At 60.0% G+C, this 18,527-nt stretch overlaps 1 non-coding gene across 1 annotated transcript; it reads right to left on the bottom strand.

Moving 5' to 3' along the window:
• Positions 1 to 5,418: 5,418 nt before the first annotated feature.
• LOC131870279 (5S ribosomal RNA) lies at positions 5,419 to 5,537 on the bottom strand. The gene has a single exon (XR_009368602.1). It is a non-coding gene; the product is annotated as a 5S ribosomal RNA (ribosomal RNA).
• Between the last annotated feature and the right edge of the window lie 12,990 nt (positions 5,538 to 18,527).

Here is an 18,527-nt window from a genome sequence, read left to right as displayed (position 1 = left end):
AAATGTGTTCCGAGACTTAATAAACAAATATTGGGTTTTAGGAGAAGAAACATGCTCTGATGCCCAAAACGAGAATCGACCCCGAAAAGGCCACAGGCCAAAAGTGGGATGCGAGACAAAAAAAAATGGGACCCGAGGACCAAAATTGGGTTCCCAGGTCGAAGACAGGGCAACCGGACAAGAAACGACCTCTAAGGCTCGAAATGAGTCCCGACGACTAAAACTTGACAAGAAGCACCCATCAGGCACCCAACTCGACACCCATGGGATGCCGACCCACCCGGGCTTCCACCTAGCACACCTTGGCACCCACCCACCCTCGCACCCAACCTCGCACCCAACTTAGCACCTTTGAACCCACATTGGCACTCACCCTGACCCTGGCACCTTGGAACCCACATTGGCACTCACCTTGACCCTGGCACCCACCTTTGCACTCACCTTGGGACCCACCCTGGCTCCCACCTCGGCACCCACCCAGACACCCACCTTGGTTCCTTGGCACCCACCTTGGATCCTTGGCACCCACCCCGACACCCACCTTGGCACGCAACTTGGCTACTTGCCACCCACCTTGGCTCCTTGACGCCCACCCCGACAACCACCCCGTGACCTACCCTGGCTAGGGTTGGTGCACACCCACCCTGGTGCCCACCTTGGCACCCACCCCATGACCCACCTTGGCACGCACCTTAGTACCCACCCCGTTACCCACCCTAGGACCCACCCCGTGACCCACCTTGGCCAGGGTGGGTGCCTTGGTGCGCACAACTTGCCTGGGCTGCACACCAGGGCGGGCTCAAGATGGCACCCGCGTTCCGTTTTTTTCACTATCTTTCAAAACGGAAATTTTAAAATCTCGTTTTTTTTTTTTTTTTGCCTTTTCTGGAAATTAGTGAAGGCAGCGCATCAAAGGTGCGCAATGCTGGTGCGAACCCGGGAGCGCTCCGATGTGTGCTCCAAGGTGCGGCGTGCACGAAGTCCGAGCCCGGCTTGCCCCGGGTGCGCACCTCGCGTGCACCTTCGCCGGGGTGAGCACCTTGGCTGGGTTGCGCGCCCTGGTGCGCACCAAGGAGCGCTCTGAAGTGTGCTCCAAGGTGCGGCGTGCACGAAGTCGGAGCTCGGTTTGCCCCGGGTGTGCACCTCGGGTGCGCACCTCGCGTGCACCTTCGCTGCGGTGGGCACCTTGGCTGGGTTGCGCGCCTTGGTGGGCACCATGCAGTGCACGAAGTCGGAGCCCGGTTTGCCCCGGGCGCGCACCTCCGCCAGGGTGGGCACCTTGGTGCGCACAACTTGCCTGGGCTGCGCACCAGGAAGGGCTCAAGATGGCACCCGCGTTCCGTTTTTTTCACTATCTTTCAGAACGGAAATTTTAAAATATCGTTTTTTTTTGCCTTTTCTGGAAATTAGTGAAGGCAGCGCATCAAAGGTGCGCAACGCTGGTGCGAACCTGGGAGCGCTCCGATGTGTGCTCCAAGGTGCGGCGTGCACGAAGTCGGAGCCCGGTTTGCCCCGGGTGCGCCCTGGTGGGCACCATGGTGCGCACCAAGGAGCGCTCCGAAGTGTGCTCCAAGGTGCGGCCTGCACGAAGTCGGAGCCCGGTTTGCCCCGGGCGTGCACCGCGGGTGGGCACCTTGGTGCGCATGCCTTGCCTGGGCTGCGCACCAGGGCGGGCTCAAGATGGCACCCGCGTTCCGTTTTTTTCACTATCTTTCAAAACGGAAATTTTAAAATCTCATTTTTTTTTGCCTTTTCTGGAAATTAGTGAAGGCAGCGCATCAAAGGTGCGCACCTCGCTGCCCACCACGGTGCGCAACGCCGGTGGGCACCCGGGAGTGCTTCGAAGTGTGCTCCAAGGTGCTGCGTGCACGTTGTCGGAGCCCGGTTTGCCCCGGGTGCGCACCTCGCGTGCACCTTCGTCGGGGTGGGCACCTTGGCTGGGTTTGCCCCGGCTGCGCTCCGAAGCGGGGTTATTGGAGCGCCGCCTCTTTTTTTGTCGGAGCGTTTGGTGGGGTTTCTCGCATTGGCTCTTCCCAGGCCCGGTTGCCACCCTGGCGCGCACGAAGTCGGAAGTAGGGTTAATTGCCCGGGTGCGCACCTTTGCCAGGGTGGGCACCTTACCTGGGCTGTGCACCAGGGCGGGCTCAAGATGGCACCCGCGTTCCGTTTTTTTCACTATCTTTCAAAACGGAAATTTTAAAATCTCCTCTTTTTTTTGCCTTTTCTGGAAATTAGTGAAGGCAGCGCATCAAAGGTGCGCACCTCGCTGCCCACCTTGGTGTGCTCTGAGGTGCGCACCCGGGAGCGCTACGAAGTGTGCTCCAAGATGCGGCGTGCACGTTGTCGGAGCCCGGTTTGCCCCGGGTGCGCACCTCGCCTGCACCTTGGCCGGGGTGGGCACCCTGGCTGGGTTTGCCCAGGGTGCGCTCCGAAGCGGGGTTACTGGAGCGCCCCCTCTTTTTTTGTCAGAGCGTTTGGTGGGGTTTCTCGCATTGGCTCTTCCCAGGCCCGGTTGTTGGGTGCGCTCCCACCCTGGCGCGCGCGAAGTTGGAAGTTGGGTTAATTGCCCGGGCGCGCACCTTCGCCAGGGTGGGCACCTTGGTGCGCACACCTTGGCTGGGCTGCGCACCAGGGCGGGCTCAAGATGGCACCAGCATTCCCTTTTTCTCACTATCTTTCAAAACGGAAATTTTAAAATCTCGTTTTCTTTTGCCTTTTATGGAAATTAGTGAAGGCATCGCATCAAAGGTGCGCACCTCGCTGCCCACCTTGGTGTGCTCCGAGGTGCCCACCACGGTGCGCTCCGAGGTGCCCACCACGGTGCGCAACGCCGGTGCGAACCCGGGAGCGCCCCGATGTGTGCTCCAAGGTGCGGCGTGCACGAAGCCGGACCCCGGTTTGCCCCGGGTGCGCACCTCGCGTGCACCTTGGTGCGCACACCTTGGCTGGGTTGCGCGGCCTGGTGGGCACCATGGTGCGCACCAAGGAGCGCTCCGAAGTGTGCTCCAAGGTGCGGCGTGCACGAAGTCCTAGCCCGGTTTGCCCCGGGTGCGCACCTTCGCCGCGGTGGGCACCATGGCGTGCACGAAGTCGGAGCCCGGTTTGCCCCGGGTGCGCACCTCGCGTGCACCTTCGCCGGGGTGGGCACCTCGGCTGGGTTGCGCGCCCTGGTGCGCACCAAGGAGCGCTCCGAAGTGTGCTCCAAGGTGCGGCGTGCACGAAGTCGGAGCCCGGTTTGCCCCGGGTGCGCACCTTCGCCGCGGTGGGCACCCTGGTGCGCACCATGGCGTGCACGAAGTCGGAGCCCGGTTTGCCCCGGGTGCGCACCTCGCGTGCACCTTCGGCGGGGTTGCGCGCCCTGGTGCGCACCAAGGAGCGCTCCGAAGTGTGCTCCAAGGTGCGGCGTGCACGAAGTCGGAGCCCGGTTTGCCCCGGGTGCGCACCTCGCGTGCACCTTCGGCGGGGTTGCGCGCCCTGGTGGGCACCATGGTGCGCACCAAGGAGCGCTCCGAAGTGTGCTCCAAGGTGCGGCGTGCACGAAGTCGGAGCCCGGTTTGCCCCGGGTGCGCACCTCGCGTGCACCTTCGCCGCGGTGGGCACCATGGCGTGCACGAAGTCGGAGCCCGGTTTGCCCCGGGTGCGCACCTCGCGTGCACCTTCGCCGGGGTGGGCACCTCGGCTGGGTTGCGCGCCCTGGTGCGCACCAAGGAGCGCTCCGAAGTGTGCTCCAAGGTGCGGCGTGCACGAAGTCGGAGCCCGGTTTGCCCCGGGTGCGCACCTCGCGTGCACCTTCGCCGCGGTGGGCACCATGGCGTGCACGAAGTCGGAGCCCGGTTTGCCTCGGGTGCGCACCCCGCGTGCACCTTCGCCGGGGTGGGCACCTCGGCTGGGTTGCGCGCCCTGGTGCGCACCAAGGAGCGCTCCGAAGTGTGCTCCAAGGTGCGGCGTGCACGAAGTCGGAGCCCGGTTTGCCCCGGGTGCGCACCTCGCGTGCACCTTCGCCGCGGTGGGCACCTTGGCTGGGTTGGGCACCATTGAGCGCTCCGAAGTGTGCTCCAAGGTGCGCACCATGGCCCTCCAAGGTGCGCAGCATGGCGTGCACGAAGTCGGAGCCCGGTTTGCCCCGGGTGCGCACCTCGCGTGCACCTTCGCCAGGGTGGGCACCTCGGTGCGCACACCTTCTCAATGTTTTCTTGCCTTTTCTGGAAATTGGTGAAGGCAGCGCATCAAAGGTGCGCACCTCGGTGTGCTCCGAGGTGCGAACCCGAGAGCGCTCCGAGGTGCCCACGAAGTCGAAAGTCGGGTTAATTGCATTGTTTTCCCCGGGTGCGCTCCGAGGTGCGCAACATCGGTGCGCACCAAGGAGGGCTCCGAAGTGTGCTCCAAGGTGCGCACGATTCGGAGCTCGGTTTGCCCGGGGTGCGCACACCTTGGCTGGGTTGCGCACCCTTTGTGCGCTCCAAGGTGCGCACGAAGTCGGAGCTCGGTTTGCCCCGGGTGCGCACCTTCGCCAGGGTGCGCACCTTGATGCGCACGCCTTGGCTGGGCTGCGCACCTTGGTGGGCGCCATGGTGCGCACCTTTCGTGCGCTCCAAGGTGCGCACGAAGTCGGAGCTCGGTTTGCCCCGGGTGCGCACCTTGGTGGGCGCCGTGGTGCACTCCGAGGTGCCCAAGATTGGTGCGCAACAAGGAGCGCTCCGAAGTGCGCTCCAAGGTGCGCAGGTGCGCGCGAAGTCGAAAGTTGGGTTAATTGTCCGGTTTGCCTCGGGTGCGCACCTTGCGTGCACCTTCGCCAGGGTGGGCGCCTTGGTGCGCACACCTTGGCTGGGCTGCGCACCCGGGCGCGCACACCTTGGCACCCGCGTTTCCTTCATTTTAAATTTTTTTTTTTTACAATCTCTCAAGTGGGAAATTCTATAATCTCAACTTTTTTTGCCTTTTCAGGAAACTTTTGAATGGAGCGCATCATTGGTGCGCTCCGAAGTGTGCTCCAAGGTGCGCACCTCTGGTGTGCTCCAAAGCTCTCTCCAGCTGCGTGCACCTGCCCCGGCCGCGCACCCGGCCCCGCCCAGCTTCGCTCACCTGTCCCGGGCGTCTGGTGCGGAACCTTAGAGTAAGAAACATCACCGTGCACCTTGGCCAACGTGCGCGACTCGACCGAGCGCGCACTGGCCGAGGTGCACACCGATTTCACCTGGGTGCGCGCGCAGCACCTCGGGCGCACCGGGGTGCGCGCACAACGCCCGGGTTGCACCGTGGCCTGTGTGCTCGGGGCGCCTCGGGTGCGCGCTCGGTGTCGCCCCCCGCGCGCGCGGTAGTGCGGGCAGCGCACCCCGGCCCGGCCCGGCCCCGACGAGAACGCAAACGGGCAAAAGGTTTATTCAAATAGCATTGCGACGCCCGGCGAAAAACTAAGAAAGGGTGCAACACCGGGACTTCCCGGGAGGTCACCCATCCTAGTACTACTCCGGCCCAAGCGCGCTTAACTGCGGAGTTCTGATGGGATCCGGTGCACTAACGCTGGTATGATCGCACCCGTTATGAGCTTGTCGCAGTGTGTACTTAGCAAACCGCGACCCACGTGCGAATCCACCCCGGCCACCCACCCCCGTCGAGGTGCACACCCTCCCTCGCGAAGTGCGCCCCGTTCGCCAAGTGTGAGCCCTGCCCGGGTGCGCGCACCTTGCTAGGGCGTCGGGTGTGCACCCGGCCCGGCCTACGTGCGTGCACCTGGACGGGGCGTCGTGTGCGTGCAGTGTCCCGTCTGCAACGCGGTGCCCACACACCACCTCGGGCGCAACGACCTGCGCTCACATGTGGGCCGAGTGCACCTTGGTGCATGTTCGGGGCGCCTCGGGTGCACGCTCGATCTTGCCCCGGTGCACCAAGGCGCTCGGTTTGCCCCGGGTGCGCACTTGGTGCAAGGTGGGCACCCAAAATAGGGATCAAGCACCAAAACACAAGTTTCGGGATGCAAAATGGGACCCAAGGACCACAAATGCGTTCCAAGACCCATGATGGGTCCACGAGAACAAAAATGTGTTCCGAGACTTAATAAACAAATATTGGGTTTTAGGAGAAGAAACATGCTCTGATGCCCAAAACGAGAATCGACCCCGAAAAGGCCACAGGCCAAAAGTGGGATGCGAGACAAAAAAAAATGGGACCCGAGGACCAAAATTGGGTTCCCAGGTCGAAGACAGGGCAACCGGACAAGAAACGACCTCTAAGGCTCGAAATGAGTCCCGACGACTAAAACTTGACAAGAAGCACCCATCAGGCACCCAACTCGACACCCATGGGATGCCGACCCACCCGGGCTTCCACCTAGCACACCTTGGCACCCACCCACCCTCGCACCCAACCTCGCACCCAACTTAGCACCTTTGAACCCACATTGGCACTCACCCTGACCCTGGCACCTTGGAACCCACATTGGCACTCACCTTGACCCTGGCACCCACCTTTGCACTCACCTTGGGACCCACCCTGGCTCCCACCTCGGCACCCACCCAGACACCCACCTTGGTTCCTTGGCACCCACCTTGGATCCTTGGCACCCACCCCGACACCCACCTTGGCACGCAACTTGGCTACTTGCCACCCACCTTGGCTCCTTGACGCCCACCCCGACAACCACCCCGTGACCTACCCTGGCTAGGGTTGGTGCACACCCACCCTGGTGCCCACCTTGGCACCCACCCCATGACCCACCTTGGCACGCACCTTAGTACCCACCCTGTTACCCACCCTAGGACCCACCCCGTGACCCACCTTGGCCAGGGTGGGTGCACCCACCCTGGTGCCCACCTTGGCACCCACCCATCCTAGCACCCAGCCTGTGACCGGGCTTGGAACCCAACCTTGCACCCGTCTTGGCCAGTGTGGGTGCGCACCCATCCTGGCACCCACGTTGTGACACACCCTTTAACCCACGCACCCTAGCAGCCACGTTGGCACCCACCTTGGAACACAACCTAGCAACTTGGCACCCACCCCGTGACCCACCTTGGCATCCACCATAGCAGTCGCCCACTTGGCACCCACCTTGGAACCCAAGTTGGCACCCACCTCGGCACCCACCTTGACACTTGTGGACCCACCTTGCCACTCACCCTAGCATCGACCCATCCTAGCACCCACCCTGGCACCTTTGCACCCTAGCACTCACCCATCCTAGCACCTAACCTGTGACCCACCTTGACACTCACCCTCGCACCCACCTTGGAACCCAACCTAGCACCCACCCACCCTGACACCAACCCTAGCACCTACCCACCCTTGCACCCACCCTGTGACCCATCTTGGCACCCACCCATCCTACCACTCAACCTATCACCCACCTTCTCACCCACCTTGGCATCCACCTTAGCACCCACCCACACTGGCACCTTGGCACCCACCTCGGGCAAGGTGGGTGCACACCCACCCTGACACCCAATTTAGAACCAACCGAGCATGTTACCCACCTTGGCACCCACATTGCAGCCCACCCTAGTACCCACCCTATGACCCACATTGGCATCCACACCCTAGCACCCAGGCACCTCGACACCCGCCTTGACACGCACCCTAGCACTAAACCTGTGACCCACCTTGGAACTCACCCTAGAACCCACCCACCCTGTGAACCACCTTGGCATCCACCTTAGCACCCACCCACCTTGGCACCCACTCTAGCACTCACCCATCCTAACACCCAACTTGTTACCCACCTTGGCACCCGCCCTCGCGTCCACCTTGAAACCCACCCTAGCACCCACCCACGCAGGAGCCCACCTTGGCACCCAACCTAACACCCACGCATCCTGGCACCCAACTTGTGACCCACCTTGGAACCCACCCTAGTACCCACCTTTGAACCCACTATATCACCAACCCACCTTGGCACCCACCCTATGACCCTCTTTGGAATCCACCCTAGCACGCACCCACCCTGGCACCCACCATGGAGCGCACCCTAGCACCCACCCACCTCGGCACGCACCTCAACACCCACCTTGGTGTGCGCACTGCGCCAACCTCTCAAAGACCCTATGTGGTGCGCTCCAAAGTGTACACCTTTGGTGCGCTCCAAGGTGCGCACCTTTGGTGCACACCGAGGTGCACACCAAAGTGTGCACCGAGGTGAGCACCAAAGTGCACTCCAAGGTGCACACCAAGGCGTGCACCTTTGGTGCGGTCAATGCAAACGAATTCGGAAGTTGGGGTCGATGTCCTAATCGCTGCTGCAGACTACACGTATGAGAATCGGACAAATAGCTTTATATAGGGGAGGTGTTGCGTTTGATGGGTCGACTCCCCTGGTTGTGTGCACTGCACCAACTTCAAAGACCCTGTCTTGTTTAAGAAGTCAAAAGTTGGGGTGGATGTCCTAATCATTGCTGCAGTCTACGCATGTATGAGAATCAGACAAATAGCTTATATAGGGGAGGTGTTGCATTCGGTGGGTTGACTCCCCTGGTTGTGCGCACTGCGCCAACCTCAAAGACCCCGCATAGCAGAAGAAGTCGGAAGTCGGATTTTGGTGAGCACCAAGGCGTGCACCTTTGGTGCGGTCAACGCAGACGAATTCAGAAGTTGGGGTGGATGTCCTAATCGTTGTTGCAGGCTACACATGTATGAGAATCAGACAAATAGCTTATATAGGGGAGGTGTTGGGTTTGATGGGTCAACTCCCTTGGTTGTGCGCATTACGCCAACCTCAAAGACCTTGTTTTCGTTAAGAAGTCAAAAGTTGGGGTCAATGTCCTAATGGCTCCTGTAGGCTACACATGTATGAGAATCGGACAAATAGCTTATATAGGGGAGGTGTTGGGTTTGATGGGTCGACTCCCCTGGTTGTGCGCATTACGTCAACCTCAAAGACCTTGTTTTCGTTAAGAAGTCAAAAGTTGGGGTCGATGTCCTAATTGCTCCTGTAGACTACACATGTATGAGAATCAGACAAATAGCTTATATAGGGGAGGTGTTGGGTTTGATGGGTTGACTCCCCTAGTTGTTCGCATTACACCAACCTCAAAGACCTTGTTTTCGTTTAGAAGCCGAAAGTTGGGGTCGATGTCCTAATTGCTCCTGCAGGCTACGCATGTATGAGAATCAGACAAATAGCTTATATAGGGGAGGTGTTGGGTTTGATGGGTCGACTCCCCTGGTTGTGCGCATTGCGCCAACCTCAAAGACCCTGCATTGCGGATGAAGTCGAAAGTCAGAGTTTGGTGTGCTACAAGGTGTGGTCGAAGGTGCTCACCTAGGTGTGCACCTTTGGAGCGCAGGAAAAGTGCCCTCCAAAAGTGCGCACCTTTGGAGTGCACAAAAGTGCCCTCCAAAAGTGCGCACCTTTGGAGCGCACAAAAGTGCCCTCCAAAAAGTGCCCTCCAAAAGTGCGCACCTTTGGAGCGCACAAAAGTGCCCTCCAAAAAGTGCCCTCCAAAAGTGCGCACCTTTGGAGTGCAGAAAAGTGCCCTCCAAAAAGTGCCCTCCAAAAGTGTGCACCTTTGGAGTGCACAAAAGTGCCCTCCAAAAGTGCGCACCTTTGGAGCGCAGAAAAGTGCCCTCCAAAAAGTGCCCTCCAAAAGTGCGCACCTTTGGAGCGCAGAAAAGTGCCCTCCAAAAAGTGCCCTCCAAAAGTGCGCACCTTTGGAGCGCAGAAAAGTGCCCTCCAAAAAGTGCCCTCCAAAAGTGCGCACCTTTGGAGCGCAGAAAAGTGCCCTCCAAAAAGTGCCCTCCAAAAGTGCGCACCTTTGGAGCGCACAAAAGTGCCCTCCAAAAAGTGCCCTCCAAAAGTGCGCACCTTTGGAGCGCACAAAAGTGCCCTCCAAAAGTGCGCACTTTTGGTGCGCACCAAGGCGCTGGTTCGGTCGTTGCAGGCGAGTTCGGAAGTTGGGGTCGATGTCCTGAGCGGAGGTGCAAACTACACAGGTGTCGGAATCGGACAAATAGCTTATATAGGGGAGGTGTATGCTTCGATGGGTCGACTCCCCAGGTTGAGCGCACCGCGCCAACCTCAAAGACCCTACGGTATGGATGAAGTCGGAAGTTGGGTCCGATGACCGATTCGATTAGTAGGTATGCTCATGAGGTCGGAATTTGGGTCCGATGACCTGCCATGTGCAGGAAGGCGAATGTTGGCACTGTGCGTTGCAAGGTGCACACCAAGGTGCTGGTGCGGTCTTTTTAGTCGAGTTCGGAAGTTGGGGTCGATGTCCTGATCGGAGGTGCAAGCTACACAGGTGTGGGAATCGGACAAATAGCTTATATAGGGGAGGTGTATGCTTCGTTGGGTCGACTCCCCGGGTTGAGCGCACCGCGCCAACCTCAAAGACCCTACGGTATGGATGAAGTCGGAAGTTGGGTCCGATGACCGATTCGATATGTAGGCATACTCGCGAGGTCGGAATTTGGGTCCGATGACCTGCCATGTGCAGGAAGGCGAATGTTGGCACTGTGCGTTGCAAGGTGCGCACCAAGGCGCTGGTTCGGTCGTTGCAGGCGAGTTCGGAAGTTGGGGTCGATGTCCTGATCGGAGGTGCAAACTACACAGGTGTGGGAATCGGACAAATAGCTTATATAGGGGAGGTGTATGCTTCGTTGGGTCGACTCCCCGGGTTGAGCGCACCGCGCCAACCTCAAAGACCCTACGGTATGGATGAAGTCGGAAGTTGTGTCCGATGACCGATTCGATATGTAGGCATACTCGCGAGGTCGGAATTTGGGTCCGATGACCTGCCATGTGCAGGAAGGCGAATGTTGGGACTGTGCGTCGCAAGGTGCGCACCAAGGCGCTGGTGCCGTCGTTGCAGTCGAGTTCGGAAGTTGGGGTCGATGTCCTGGTCAGAGGTGCAAACTACACAGGTGTGGGAATCGGACAAATAGCTTATATAGGGGAGGTGTATGCTTCGATGGGTCGACTCCCCGGGTTGAGCGCACCGCGCCAACCTCAAAGACCCTACAGTATGGATGAAGTCGGAAGTTGGGTCCGATGACCGATTCGATACGTAGGCATATTGGCGAGGTCTGAATTTGTGTCCGATGACCTGCCATGCGCAGGAAGGCGGAATTTGGGTCCGATGACCGAGTTGATGGCGTGCCATGCGCAGAAAGGCGGAATTTGGGTCCGATGACCGAGTTGATGTTGATGGCCCGCCATGCACAGGAAGGCGGAATTTGGGTCCGATGACCGATTTGAAGGCGTGCCATGCGCAGAAAGGCGGAGTTTGGGTCCGATGACCGAGTTGATATTGATGGCCCGCCATGCGCAGGAAGGCGGAATTTGGGTCCGATGACCTGACATACGCATGGAGTCCGACTCGGGGGCCGATGTTCGATTCGATGACTTGCATTGTGGGTAAAGTCGGAAGTTGTGGTCTTTGACCCGATTCGATGACCAGACTTCGGCTGCTTGAGAATCGGACAAATAACTTATATAGGGGAGGTAGTGTTCTCGAGCATCCTCCCCCCGTGCCCGTTTATGTCGATTGATGCTGGTGCTCGACTGGTTGGAGCGCTCGGATGCAAAAATCTTGCACCAGGATTTATCGATTGTGATGGACACGGCAAGTCTCCTGATTGCTATGCAGGAGCTCATCGTGAATCTCTATGCGGCCTTGGTATGGACTCGACCTGCGGAATGGTTCGGCAATGGTAGTCGCTCCAACACGTCCTTGCAATGGCCACAGAGGTGATTCGACTAGAGCTCCAGTCTAGCTTTTGGGTTGCTTGGCGGACTGGTATAGCCGCGATCGAGTTCCGGCCATGAACGTTTTAGATAGCTCTTGGGCTTTCTGGGACGGAAGTCGGAAGTTTGGGCTGTTGTCCGATTTGATGACCATTCTTCGGATGTGTGAGAATCGGACAAATAACTTATATAGGGGACTGTGTTGTCTCACGCAGCCCCCTCCGTGCCCCTCTATCTCGACCGATGTTGGTGCTTGAAAGGGTTGGGATCGCTCGGATTTATAAACGTGCACCACCATTTGTCGAGTGTGAGGGACGCGGCAGGTCTCCTAAATGCTATACGGGCGCTCTCTGAGAATCTCTATCCGGCCTCGACACAGACTAGTCTTGCTGAATGGTTTGGCACTGGTAGTCGATCCAACACGTCGTTGTTGTGGCCGCCTAGGCGATTCGATTCGAGCCCCCGTCTAGCTTTTGGGTTGCTTGGCGGATTTTGCCCTATCCGCAAGTGAGCTCGGTCCCTAAACGTTCGAGAAACCCGATTGCTATGCGCCGACTCTCTTTCTTGCGAGCCTCCATCTAGCTTTTGGGTCTCTACGGAACGGAAGTCGGAATCTGGGACCGTTGTTTGATTCGACGAGGCAGACTACGGTTGTGCGAGAATCGGACAAATAACTTATATAGGGGAGGTGTTGACTGGAGCATTCTCCCCCGTGCCCCTCTAACTCGACCAATGCTGGCGCTCGAACGGTGGTAGCGCTCGGATTTTCGTTGAGCGCCAGCATTGGTCGATTTAGAGGGGCATGCGAGATTCCCGAATGCTATGCGAGGGCTCTAACGGAAATGTCTATTGGTTTCGGTATGGATGCAATTGCGAGTGGTTCGGCAAAGGTAGTCGTTCCGATGCGTCCATGTCGTGGCCAAATCGATAATTCGATTTGAGCCCTCGTATAGCATTTGGGTCTCTCGATGTGATTCCGCATTCCAGTCCCTTTGGGCACTGCTTGAGCCGCATCCCAGGGGGTTCCCTTCCCAATAATCTGCCTCGCAACCCGATTGCTATGCGGTGAGGCTCCTCGGCCGCCTCGGAACTATCTGTGTATCAGACGCATCGCGGGATAAGGGGTTGGCAACGGTAGTCGCCCCAAGCGCGTCCGATGCTTGGACCATTCCGAGGCGGCCCTGAAGCCTCTTCCGTCTAGCCGTTGGGTCCTTCTCGCCGCATCCCTTGCCTCGCACCCCGATTGCTATGCGGTGAGGCTCCTCGGCCGCCTTGGAACTATCTGTGTATCAGACGCATCGCGGGATAAGGGGTTGTCACTGGTAGTCGCCCCAAGCGCGTCCGATGCTTGGACCATTCCGAGGCGGCCCTGAAGCCTCTTCCGTCTAGCCGTTGGGTCCTTCTCGCCGCATCCCTCGACTCGCACCCCGATTGCTATGCGGTGAGGCTCCTCGGCCGCCTTGGAACTATCTGTGTATCGGACGCGTCGCGGGATAAGGGGTTGTCACTGGTAGTCGCCCCAAGCGCGTCCGATGCTTGGACCATTCCGAGGCGGCCCTGAAGCCTCTTCCGTCTAGCCGTTGGGTCCTTCTCGCCGCATCCCTCGCCTCGCACCCCGATTGCTATGCGGTGAGGCTCCTCGGCCGCCTTGGAACTATCAATGTATCGGACGCGTCGCGGGATAAGGGGTTGTCACTGGTAGTCGCCCCAAGCGCGTGCGATGCATGGACCATTCCCAGGCGGCCCTGAAGCCTCTTCCGTCTAGCCGTTGGGTCCTTCTCGCCGCATCCCTCGCCTCGCACCCCGATTGCTATGCGGTGAGGCTCCTCGGCCGCCTTGGAACTATCTGTGTATCGGACGCGTCGCGGGATAAGGGGTTGTCACTGGTAGTCGCCCCAAGCGCGTCCGATGCTTGGACCATTCCGAGGCGGCCCTGAAGCCTCTTTCGTCTAGCCGTTGGGTCCTTCTCGCCGCATCCCTCGCCTCGCACCCCGATTGCTATGCGGTGAGGCTCCTCGGCCGCCTTGGAACTATCTGTGTATCGGACGCGTCGCGGGATAAGGGGTTGTCACTGGTAGTCGCCCCAAGCGCGTCCGATGCTTGGACCATTCCGAGGCGGCCCTGAAGCCTCTTCCGTCTAGCCGTTGGGTCCTTCTCGCCGCATCCCTCGCCTCGCACCCCGATTGCTATGCGGTGAGGCTCCTCGGCCGCCTTGGAACTATCTGTGTATCGGACGCGTCGCGGGATAAGGGGTTGTCACTGGTAGTCGCCCCAAGCGCGTCCGATGCTTGGACCATTCCGAGGCGGCCCTGAAGCCTCTTCCGTCTAGCCGTTGGGTCCTTCTCGCCGCATCCCTCGCCTCGCACCCCGATTGCTATGCGGTGAGGCTCCTCGGCCGCCTTGGAACTATCTGTGTATCGGACGCATCGCGGGATAAGGGGTTGTCACTGGTAGTCGCCCCAAGCGCGTCCGATGCTTGGACCATTCCGAGGCGGCCCTAAAGCCTCTTCCGTCTAGCCGTTGGGTCCTTCTCGCCGCATCCCTCGCCTCGCACCCCGATTGCTATGCGGTGAGGCTCCTCGGCCGCCTTGGAACTATCTGTGTATCGGACGCGTCGCGGGATAAGGGGTTGTCACTGGTAGTCGCCCCAAGCGCGTCCGATGCTTGGACCATTCCGAGGCGGCCCTGAAGCCTCTTCCGTCTAGCCGTTGGGTCCTTCTCGCCGCATCCCTCGCCTCGCACCCCGATTGCTATGCGGTGAGGCTCCTCGGCCGCCTTGGAACTATCTGTGTATCGGACGCGTCGCGGGATAAGGGGTTGTCACTGGTAGTCGCCCCAAGCGCGTCCGATGCTTGGACCATTCCGAGGCGGACCTGAAGCCTCTTCCGTCTAGCCGTTGGGTCCTTCTCGCCGCATCCCTCGCCTCGCACCCCGATTGCTATGCGGTGAGGCTCCTCGGCCGCCTTGGAACTATCTGTGTATCGGACGCGTCGCGGGATAAGGGGTTGTCACTGGTAGTCGCCCCAAGCGCGTCCGATGCTTGGACCATTCCGAGGCGGCCCTGAAGCCTCTTCCGTCTAGCCGTTGGGTCCTTCTTGCCGCATCCCTCGCCTCGCACCCCGATTGCTATGCGGTGAGGCTCCTCGGCCGCCTTGGAACTATCTGTGTATCGGACGCGTCGCGGGATAAGGGGTTGTCACTGGTAGTCGCCCCAAGCGCGTCCGATGCTTGGACCATTCCGAGGCGGCCCTGAAGCCTCTTCCGTCTAGCCGTTGGGTCCTTCTCGCCGCATCCCTCGCCTCGCACCCCGATTGCTATGCGGTGAGGCTCCTCGGCCGCCTTGGAACTATCTGTGTATCGGACGCATCGCGGGATAAGGGGTTGTCACTGGTAGTCGCCCCAAGCGCGTCCGATGCTTGGACCATTCCGAGGCGGCCCTGAAGCCTCTTCCGTCTAGCCGTTGGGTCCTTCTCGCCGCATCCCTCGCCTCGCACCCCGATTGCTATGCGGTGAGGCTCCTCGGCCGCCTTGGAACTATCTGTGTATCGGACGCGTCGCGGGATAAGGGGTTGTCACTGGTAGTCGCCCCAAGCGCGTCCGATGCTTGGACCATTCCGAGGCGGACCTGAAGCCTCTTCCGTCTAGCCGTTGGGTCCTTCTCGCCGCATCCCTCGCCTCGCACCCCGATTGCTATGCGGTGAGGCTCCTCGGCCGCCTTGGAACTATCTGTGTATCGGACGCGTCGCGGGATAAGGGGTTGTCACTGGTAGTCGCCCCAAGCGCGTCCGATGCTTGGACCATTCCGAGGCGGCCCTGAAGCCTCTTCCGTCTAGCCGTTGGGTCCTTCTCGCCGCATCCCTCGCCTCGCACCCCGATTGCTATGCGGTGAGGCTCCTCGGCCGCCTTGGAACTATCTGTGTATCGGACGCGTCGCGGGATAAGGGTTTGTCACTGGTAGTCGCCCCAAGCGCGTCCGATGCTTGGACCATTCCGAGGCGGACCTGAAGCCTCTTCCCTCTAGCCGTTGGGGCTTTCTCGCCGCATCCCTCGCCTCGCACCCCGATTGCTATTCGGTGAGGCTCCTCGGCCGCCTTGGAACTATCTGTGTATCGGACGCATCGCGGGATAAGGGGTTGGCAGTGGTAGTCGCCCCAAGCGCGTCCGATGCTTGGACCATTCCGAGGCGGCCCTGCAGCCTCTTCCGTCTAGCCGTTGGGGCCATCTCGCTGCATCCCCCACCTCGCACCACGATTGCTATGCGGTGAGGCTCCTTGGCCGCCTCGGAACTATCTGTGTATCGGACGCATCGCGGGATAAGGGGTTGTCACTGGTAGTCGCCCCAAGCGCGTCCGATGCTTGGACTATTCCGAGGCGGCCCTGCAGCCTCTTCCGTCTAGCCGTTGGGGCCATCTCGCCGCATCCCCCAGCTCCTCGGCCGCCTCGGAACTATCTGTGTATCGGACGCATCGCGGGATAAGGGGTTGGCAGTGGTAGTCGCCCCAAGCGCGTTCGATGCTTGGACTATTCCGAGGCGGCCCCGCAGCCTCTTCCGTCTACCCTTTGGGGCCATCTCGCCGCATCCCTCGCCTCGCACCCCGATTGCTATGCGGTGAGGCTCCTCGGCCGCCTGGGAACTATCTTCGTATCGGATGCATCGCGGGATAAGGGGTTGTCACTGGTAGTCGCCCCAAGCGCGTCCGATGCTTGGACTATTCCGAGGCGGCCCTGTGGCCTCTTCCGTCTAGCCGTTGGGGCCATCTCGCCGCATCCCTCACCTCGCACCCCCATTGCTATGCGGTGAGGCTCCTCGGCCGCCTTGGAACTGTCTTCGTATCGGAAGCATCGCGGGATAAGGGGTTGTCACTGGTAGTCGCCCCAAGCGCGTCCGATGCTTGGACTATTCCGAGGCGGCCCTGCAGCCTCTTCCGTCTAGCCGTTGGGGCCATCTCGCCGCATCCCCCACCTCGCACCCGGATTGCTATGCGGTGAGGCTCCTCGGCCGCCTTGGAACTATCTTCGTATCGGACGCATCGCGGGATAAGGGGTTGTCACTGGTAGTCGCCCCAAGCGCGTCCGATGCTTGGACTATTCCGACGCGGCCCTGTGGCCTCTTCCGTCTAGCCGTTGGGGCCATCTCGCCGCATCCCCCACCTCGCACCCCGATTGCTATGCGGTGAGGCTCCTCGGCCGCCTTGGAACCATCTTCGTATCGGACGCATCGCGGGATGAGGGGTTGTCACTGGTAGTCGCCCCAAGCGCGTCCGATGCTTGGACCATTCCGAGGCGGCCCTGAAGCCTCTTCCGTCTAGCCGTTGGGGCCTTCCCGCCCCATCCCTCGCCTCGCACCCCCGATTGCTATGCGGTGAGGCTCCTCGGCCGCCTTGGAACCATCTGTGTATCGGACGCATCGCGGGATAAGGGGTTGGCACTGGTAGTCGCCCCAAGCGCGTCCGATGCTTGGAGCATTCCGAGGTGGCCCTGAAGCCTCTTCCGTCTAGCCGTTGGGGCCTTCCCGCCCCATCCCTCGCCTCGCACCCCGATTGATATGCGGTGAGGCTCCTCGGCCGCCTTGGAACTATCTGTGTATCGGACGCATCGCGGGATAAGGGGTTGGCACTGGTAGTCGTCCCAATCGCGTCCGATGCTTGGACCATTCCGAGGCGGCCCTGCAGCCTCTTCCGTTTAGCCGTCGGGGCCTTCCCGCCGCATCCCTCGCCTCGCATCCCGATTCCTATGCGGTGAGTCTTCTCGGCCGCCGCGGAACTATACCTGTTATTGCTACTGCATCCTTCGGCTGGTAACCTCCTCTGCCGCCTTGGAACGTTCTCTTTGTCGGACGCGTCGCGGGATAAGGGGTTGGCACTGGTAGTCGCCCCAAGCGCGCCCGATGCATAGACCGCTCCGAGTTGACCTTGCTTTCAGCCTCTCACATGCATAGACCTCTCTGAGTCGACCCTGCAGCCTCTCACGTTTAGCCTTTGGAATCTCGCCTCACAACATGATTGCTATCCTTGATGCATCCCTTGCCTCGAGCCCTGATTGCTTTCTTGGCTGCATCCCTCCTCTCCTCACAGCCCGGTTGTCATCACTGCTTCATCCGTCGCTTCATGCATTCTGGCTGCTGGGCCCTTCCCACCGCACACCTCGATTGCTATCTCTTCTGCATCACACACCCCGATTGCTATCTCTGCTACATCCCTCGGCTCTCACTTCTGCATCCTTCGCCTCCCACCTCGATTGCTATCAATGCTGCATCCGTAACCTCACACCCCGATTGCTATGCGGGGAGGCTCCTTGGCCGCCTTGGAAATTTCTGTGTGTCGGACGCACCGCGGGATAAGGGGTTGGCACTGGTAGTCGCCCCAAGTGCGCCCGATTCTTAGACCGCTTCGAGGTGACCTCGTAGCCTCTTTCGTCCAGGCTTCCTGCCTTCAACGCCCTTTTTACACCTCGATTGCTATGCGCGGGCTCGTTGGCGTCTATCACCTCTCTGCGAAGAGTGGCACGATGATTGTTGGGGTAAATCGTAGCAGTCCGATCTCTGGCCTTGGGCCATTGTGAGGGCTGATCGATTTCCTGTGCGCATCTCGTGTTCGCCCAGTAACAGACTCGACGACTTGTAATCGGTCTTGTTCCCGATTGTTCCTGGAGGTAGTCTTCGGAACTCTTGGATTTGACCTGTCACTCGAACTGTCCTCTTCCGAGGATGCTTGTGTGTGTGTGCTTGTGCCATTTCCTTGGCGGTATTAACGAGATATTAAAGAGCGGAGTGAGCGCCTCGCCCAGCTATGTTTGGGGCTCTCACTCCCTTACCCGGTGTGCGACCGCTTTGCACGTAGGTTGCGGAGCA

The sequence above is a fragment of the Cryptomeria japonica genome, unplaced genomic scaffold (assembly GCF_030272615.1).
Source record: "Cryptomeria japonica unplaced genomic scaffold, Sugi_1.0 HiC_scaffold_310, whole genome shotgun sequence".
Lineage (NCBI taxonomy): Eukaryota > Viridiplantae > Streptophyta > Pinopsida > Cupressales > Cupressaceae > Cryptomeria > Cryptomeria japonica.
This window is presented reverse-complemented; position numbering and strand designations above follow the sequence as displayed.